Source organism: Gracilinanus agilis, chromosome 3 (assembly GCF_016433145.1).
Source record: "Gracilinanus agilis isolate LMUSP501 chromosome 3, AgileGrace, whole genome shotgun sequence".
Classification (NCBI taxonomy): domain Eukaryota; kingdom Metazoa; phylum Chordata; class Mammalia; order Didelphimorphia; family Didelphidae; genus Gracilinanus; species Gracilinanus agilis.
Window position 1 is genome coordinate 35,977,819 of NC_058132.1, and position 8,388 is coordinate 35,986,206.

Here is an 8,388-nt window from a genome sequence, read left to right on the forward strand (position 1 = left end):
GAGAACTCCAAGAAGAGACTAGAGTCATACCTTGAACCAAGAATAGTAGAAGTGCGTTGACCATATTCCAGGAGAGGCTACAGTCATACGCTGAACCTTGAATAGAAGTGATTTGACCATAGAGAATTCCAAGGGAGGCTAGAGAGTGAAACCTAAAACCACGAATAAGAATTGGGCGTTTGCCATAGAGAATGATGGAGCAGTTTTAACCATAGAGAAATCCAAGAGAGTGTAGAGAGACATACCACTGAACTCGGCCCCGCCCCCTGGAGGGAGGTGCAGTTACCATGGAGAGCTCCTGGGGGAAAAAAAAAGAGTTTGATAAAATTGTGTTACCTAAAGAGTCTCCCAGCTGGCACACTGGGGTTGTCTATTGCCACCCAACTATAAAATAATGTTAATAACATAATAGTATCTCATCTCTGTTGTCCTTTGAGTTTTTACAAAGTACTTTCCTTCTTACATCTCTTTGAGATAGGTATGCCATTTTACATATGGGGAAACCGAGGCCCAAAGAGGGGAAGAGACTTTCCAAAAGATACACATTAAGTGAGAGGCAGAATCAGGACTCATGGCTTCAGAATTCTTTTATGCACAAAAGGTGCATTAAGGTGATGAAGGTAGATTTTTGAGAGAATATAAAACACTCCATTTTGTGCTATATTTGTCATTACTATATAAATGTACTGAATGTCTCCTTCAGTACTTCTCTTCCCTAAACACTTTAGTTACAAAACTGAGAACTTTGAATAGTTCCAAAAACTTACCTGTTTGTTTTTATTCTAATTATTAAGTCATGAAGTAGGAACTTAACAAACATTAATTAACTGGCTGATAAAGAAGATGTTTTCGCTGGCCTGATACAAATTGATATGCTAAAAAGCCCTTCTAACAGTTTGAGCATCCCCCCCCTTTTTTTTTTTTTGATAAAATTGTACTTTTCCTGTCTATGTGCCCTATGTGATCCTACCCCAAACTGCTTTCTGAGCTTACCTACATGACCTATTTGGTTTACCCAAACTCTGAGTCACATAGCTGGGTTATTCATGCAGTGGCTAGCAAGAATCCTGAAAATTCTTGCAACACTTTTTTCAACATCGTACATTTTTTGTTGGATTTTTAGATCCAGAAAATGTTCATAAATGTCTCACTTATCTTTGAGAAGAAGGGAATTTGTCATCTTTTCTATTTACATAAGGGAAGATTGGAGGCATACTGGCAGCAAGTGATTTACTCAAGGCCACAGTCAGAGAAACAGGCTTTCTAACTATTACTTTTGTATTTTCTCATGGGTTTTCATACATGCTCCCCAAGACATTCTCATCCACTTGAACTGACTCTCGGCTTTATATGAGAAGTGACTCTTGAGAATGGGCAGGCATCTTTCATGATTGGGTAGGACTTGATGGGTTTGGAATCTAGTGTCCCATCCTCAAGGGGTTTGCCTTTGAATAGCATCAGAAAGAATCACATTTGCAAGATGATTCCAGGCTCACTGTCAAGACAATCTTGTTTTGGGGAGTGGCACAGCAACTCTGCACAGATTTTATTTTGGGTGTTCCATATGCCTTCTCCTAGGGCAATGATCTCTAAACTTTTTTGGTTATTTTATCAGTAAAATTTTTGAACATCCATTCCTGATATACTTATATTTACCTATTAATTGTACATGAGAGCATTGTATAGAGAGTTGCCTTGGAGCCATGAAGATATGAATTTACCCACATCTGATAGATACTGACTGTGTGACTTTGGTCAAGTCACAAACTTTCAGTATTCTGGGCAATTCTTTAAGAGCATAAACTCTTTATTTATGCAAGTTACAGAGGAGGTATAGACCATATTGGTAGAAGGACTTTCCTCATTTAGGAGTCCACTCTACTGATTACATCACAGATCTAGTCCCTAGAAATTTTATACATGTGATACTATACAAATAATTATATACATTATAAGATATACTAAAAGAAGAGTTTTTAAAGGATAAGAAAAATATGAAATAATACTTTAAAAACAATATTTTATTAAGTGTGTAATATTTTTGCTCTCACTAAATATTATTAATTATTATTCATTATATTTTCCTGATAGTAATGTGTTTGAATATATTTCATATTTTTTTAAAATATAAATTAAATTTATATGATACCAAAGTTTAAAAGTCTTGTCTATATTTAGTTTATTTTGATATTTGGTTTGAAGACTGTCATTGCTGGAAAAAGATACATCAAGATATTTAAATTCAAGTGGATGAAAATATCTCATTGGCTGTGCTTACCAAATCCTGATGTTCATTTTTCAGTTGTATCCACCAATTATACAAAAGTTTTTGTTGAAATTTGGGTAATAAATTTTCACTTTCTCTGCTGTCAATCAGTTGTTTTTTTCAAAACAATAAGCTCTTGCATTGTTTGATTTTAAACATCATTTTGGAGACCATTGTCCTAGGACATGAGAAGGCCAGAAGAAAGATAGAGGATGAAGGAGGTAGGAAGAGAGGCAATTAGGGGAAGAGGAAGAGACAGAGGCAGAGATGAAAAGAGGGAGAACCAATGAACCAAAAACTGAAACAAACTGCTTTTATTCATTTATTTAAATTAAAACTCTCATCTTCCACCTTAGAGTCAATATTTATTTTTTTGATTCTAAGGTAGAAGAGAAGTAAGGGTTAGGCAATGGGAGTTAAGTGACTTGCCCAGGGTTGTACAGCTAGGAAGTATCTGAGATTAGATTTGAACCCAGGACCTCCCATCTCTAGTCCTGGCTCTCAATCCATTGAGCCACCCAACTGCCCCCAAACTGCTCTTATTTAATGACTTTCCAAATACCAATTTTTCTTTTTTACTGAACATAAGTTAAATCAAAATTATAGATGTAAATTATGGGGCACTATGATCTCTGAAGATTTAAAATTGTACTTTATCCCAGGGGAGTGGAGAGATTCATGGTGGGCATAAGTAAGTTAAAGCATGCAAATGGCAATGATTTGCACAAAAGAAGTAGTACAATATATACCACTAATAGCAACAATAACAACAGCAGTACTAATGTTGCCCATCAAGGGTCAATGTGGCTGACTCAGGGCATGACCTCCTCTCCAGGTCCCATCAACTCCCCATTAATGTAAACATAAGTGGAGAAATAGATGGAGAAAAAATTATAGGAATCCTTGGCACAGTGGCTGAGCTATTGGAGATAAAGAGGGTTTTAATTTATAGAGGTCTCATTTCCACTTGATTTCTCTCTGAAAAGCTTCAAAAAATCCCTACCTATAAAATGCGGATTGCAAATATAATTTATAGTATGCTCGAACCCCCAGGCAATGTTAATTATCAAGCTGTGTAGAGATCCACCTACCACTTGAATTTAGCCTAATCAAATCTATTTTCCTTCTCATTGCAAAAAAACAGACTTAGGATACCACTAAAATTATCTTTATGAATCAATGTTTAGAAAAAGTAAATAACTAGGAGACAAACTTAAATGTCAATGCAAGCTTCAGTTTTTTTTTTTAATTTTGTCTTAACTAAACCTATTGCTTTGGGCAATAACACAAAGTGGAGAAACTGAGAGTGTAGTTGATTCACCATTATTCCGAGTTTTCTCCAAGAAGCTAGACTCTAGTAATCTCTGCTGAATTTTCTTAATAAACTGAGATATAGCTATAAACCAGAAAAAGGAAAAATGTGAAGCTCTTTCTCCTGGGACACTTCCATTTTTTGTTGCTGCCATCTCTGAATTCTCTTAACAACTCCCTCTTCCTCTCTACAGTTCTCATCTTTGAGATAATATAGTTTGCATGGATAGAGAGCATGTTTTGGTGTTAGTGCTTTTTGCTTCTCTTCTTCTAGATTGCCTTTCATTCCTTTATATTTGCATTCCCAATCAATTTTCCTCTATTTTGTTTATTTGGTGAGATTTGACATGGCAGATTCAAGCTTTTCTATTTTGCCAATTATTTTTTGCTGCATAGGCCATAAATACAGCTTTCATAATTCTTATTTCTCTTTTAAGCTACTTAGGAACAGCATATTGTAATGGATCCATCTTCTCTTCATATTATACAGGCTCCTTTTTCTCATCAAGTGTTATATCACTTTCCTTTGTTTTATAGCATTTATTCACAAATGTCTGACCTTGTTTGCAATATCTTGAGAGGATATTTCTTTCTGTTATTAATGTTTTCCCTGCTGATTTCTTTGCTTATGCTCAAGTCTTCTTTCTGAGATCTTTGGTAATTTTAGATTCTTTCCCCTTATTTTCAACTATTACTCACTTTATGACTCCCTCCCCACTGAGGATGTTTTCCCTGAAGGCTGGATTTCAAAGCTTCTCAGCCTCTTCCTATGCTGGACAGTTCATGGTTCACCAGCCTAGGTCTCTGCCTCAAGTAATTTTTGAGGGGACAGATCTGACCCTAAATGTTGCTGGGCTCTTTCCCTTAGGCTTAGTGGAGTGCCATATAGTCCCTCTTCCCCTCATTTTTTCCCCAGCCCACACACCTAATACCCTCTCCTTTTTCTCTTGTTCTTCAGTTCTCTGGCCTGATTGAGAGCCCTGCCACACTGGTGCTGTTATAGCCTGAGATGATTTCTGTAGTTTGGAGCTTGGATTTATATAGTACTGGAAAGAAAGAGAGATTATGGGATATGAAGATGCATTTTGTTGCAAGTCCATGGGTCAGGTCAGTTAGCTCAGCCTTGTTGTCAGGGAGAGTGATGAGTGATCAGGGAGGGGTTATTGATTGAAGGTAAGTTAGACAATAGGTCATGGAAAGTTTTTTATCTTTTTGGGGATTCTTGGTGCCCTAGATGGTGGAGACAGCTGAAGTTGCTTTATTTTTGGTGTACATTTTGGTTTTGGAGAAGTTTCAGTGGTCTTGAGGACTGGAGAAAATGGCTAGTCCTCTCTTTTATTGGTTATGTGACAGTAGTCTTTCTCTTTTTTCTCAAGAAAGCTATTTGAAACTTCTGCTGTACCCAAAGCTCTGATCCCACTATCAATCCTCTCTTCTACACTTGGAAAAACTATAACTCCCAAGTATTTAGAGACTTATGCCTCCTTGTAGGCAATTAGTCCAGACTTGTCAGAAAAGCTGTTAAATTAGTAATAAGAACATATCAAAAGCAATTAACGCCTTTGTAACACTAGCCTTATCTAACCTTTGGAACAACAAGATGGATGGACAGTGAATTAGAAAATATCAAACCAGAAATTCATATAATATTTTTAAAAATACAGACTGGTTACTCTAAGGCAGCTATAGTAAGATTAACATGCCATTTTGAAAAAGGAAGAAGATAATGAAAGATGTTCTCAGACTGCATGAAAAATAGGTTAAACATTTATAGAAATATTTCCTGAATAAATAGATACAGCTGTTCAGAGCCATAGTAAAAGCAGATAATAGAAATATAACTTTGGAGTTATTGAATTTAATTTATGTTAGTCATGTAGAAGAAGTTAGCTTTTAGGGTTTGTGAGTTTGGGGGGACACATTCCCCCTTAGAAATCAACAGAACAGAAGTACAGGGTTGTATAAACAGAGATCCTCTGGCTGGCCAAGTGTGGATGAACCTGACTAATTTCTATCTAGAAATTTCTAAATAGAAAAAGGCCTCTACTATCTTAAGAGATCTCCTGGATATTCTGATGAGATTAACCACAGAGAAAACATCCCCACTAGAACAAATCTGGTCTTTGGAAACTCCAAAACCTCAAGGTTAACAGTTTCAAAAACAAGGTTAACACATTGTCTCTAAAATCACTTGACATCCTGTCCTTATTATTCAACCTTCCAAATAAGGAAAGGGGCCAAAGCAGCCTCTCTTTATAGGCTCTGTTTGTTGCAAGTAATGCCAGCCCCAAGCATTTTTTACCAGTGTCAGCCCTAAGGTTTCGTCAACTCTTCTATTTGTCTGTATTTCCCAGTGTTCAGTCTTTGTTATCTTTCTAACAATTGATGTTCAGCTGGTGCTAATTAAACTTTTTTATCTTCTAAGCTATTCTCATGATTTATTGGTCACCAGTCAAATGGACTAAGGTAGGAGGAATTACTCTCTGGATGGATCTTAGGATATCTGCATTGAGGAATTCCCCAACAGTCTAAGTAATGGTTAAGGTCTAAGAACAGAACCAAAAAGAGCTTGAAGGGAGAGCATTTGCACAAAACTAAACAACAATGTGCCAGCAAAAAGGCATTAAATAAATGGCAAAGTCAAGCAAATTTGTTTACAGAGATAAAGGAGTTCAGGTTGGTAATACTAAATTAGGTGGCACAATGGACAGAGATGGTCCTAGATTCAGGAAAACCTGAGTTTAAATCTAGCCTCAGACACTTGCTAGCTGGATGACCTTGGACAAGTCACCTATGTAAAAAGAGACCACTTTGCCATTAGTATCCAGCTTGGGCTTTTTCACAGGCAATATGGGGGTGTTATATTCAGAGATATAGGGTACTAGTATTCCTTGCTGTAATGGGGACTCTATAATTGGCGTTATCCCTTCAATTGCCTCTTCACTCAGTGGGTATTGTGGGATTGCTGGTGATGGGCCTTTTTTAGTTGCAATCTTAACAGGGACTGCTGATTTTAATAACCCCACATTTGTGGAACTGGTAGCCCATAAATCTTCAGAGATATCATCTGGTATTTGATAGATATGATTCCCTTCTCCCTACTTCATCTAGAAACAATACTGGGAACAAGTTCAGAGATTCCTCAGGAAGTTCTAGGGATATGTCTCCAGTTGGGGTACACACTATCATTGCCCTCAGTTTACATAAAAGATCTCTATCCACAGAGTTCATTGGGAAGTTTGGCATAAGTAAGAAAGAATGTTCCACACTAAGAGGTCCCTAAATTACCATTCTTGATGGTAACATTTTCACTATTTGGGGTTTCCCTGATACACTTACCTAGTTCTCACTGCTTCATACTCATCAGGAGATTTTTTAAACACAGATTTTGCAGCCCCAGTGTCCAGAATACAGTTGTACAGATGCCCCCCCACCACTTATAAGGTGACATGGGGTTCAGTACTGTTTTGTGGATAGTGGATTGGGATTACAGGTGCCAGTACTTGAGGATCAGAAAAACTAAATTCTTGTTCCTGTCCTTTGTTCACTATATTATTGTTATTTTCCTCTTCCCTTTTTTCATTTTGTAAATTCTCTAATTTCTCTTTTTCCACAAAGCTACTTTCCATACAGTTAAACCCATTTTCTATTCAGTGAGTTCCACTCCCCTCAAAAAACCTTCATAAGGCAGCTGTTGCGCCATGGGGTCACTTCTGTACATCAGTCTTTTGGGGGTTACCATTTACTACTTGGAATATTTGGGTCTTATACCTGACTTAATATAAGACTGCATAGTTTCTATGTCTGGGGCTTGTGCTGACCCTTGGAAAAATCTGTTATTAAGTTGATTTGGGTAATTTGGTTTTTAAACCATATGCATTGTTGTTGTAATTGTTGTAGTTGTTGTTATATTCTAAGTTTCTAAATTCAGTGTCCCTGTAATTATTGAAACATCTTCCTCAGTTTCTCCTATAATTGCCACCATAATTTCAAAAATTCTGCCAAAACATCTGTCCCCAAGAGTAACCATCTCTCATCATGTGACCAGGCCTCCCACACAAGTTGCAGTGAGGGGCTTGGTTGTTGAACCCTCTTGAATTGTTATACATTGATGTAGGTGGTCTGTATTCCCTGACCACTGCTACTGTTTTTTTCTTGCACATCATTGTTATTTTGTCTAAATTCTTTAATCTCCCTTTTCAAATCTTGTTTCATCCCATGCATTTCATACTCCTGTTTGTCTTTGTCATTTTGAAAAACATAAGTAGCAATTCTCCTTAACTCATCCAGTTGCATTTCATCCCAGTTAGGGCAGTTAAACCTAAAATAATCCCTGACCACAAGGCAAGCATTCTTTACAGACTGTCATCTAATATGACTGACCTCCCCATCATGACAAATATCCAGGCCAATCCAACATTCTGCTAATTCAATCAGCCTCTCCAGGAAAGTGGATGGTGTCTCTCCCTCTTCCTTTCTGATATGTTCAAATTTGGACCATGTCCCTGGTCTTTTGGAACAGTCCTTCATTGTCTGTACAATGACCTCCCTTGCTCTTACTAATTCTCTGATTCCTCCAAATGAATTTGCATCCCAATGGGGATTTTTGGAGGGCCAATTAGCTATTGCAGGATTTCTATTTGTGTCATTAATAATCTTCTGTTTTTCCCTCTTTGTCAAAAGTTCATCCAGAAGAATATCAAAATCCAAGTAACTTGGGTCATATTGTTTGACTAGTTTTTAAAATTTTTTTCACCACTGCAATCAGTTCCTCCTTGAAGCTTGAAGTTTCTTTTTTAAAGGAGTCAATA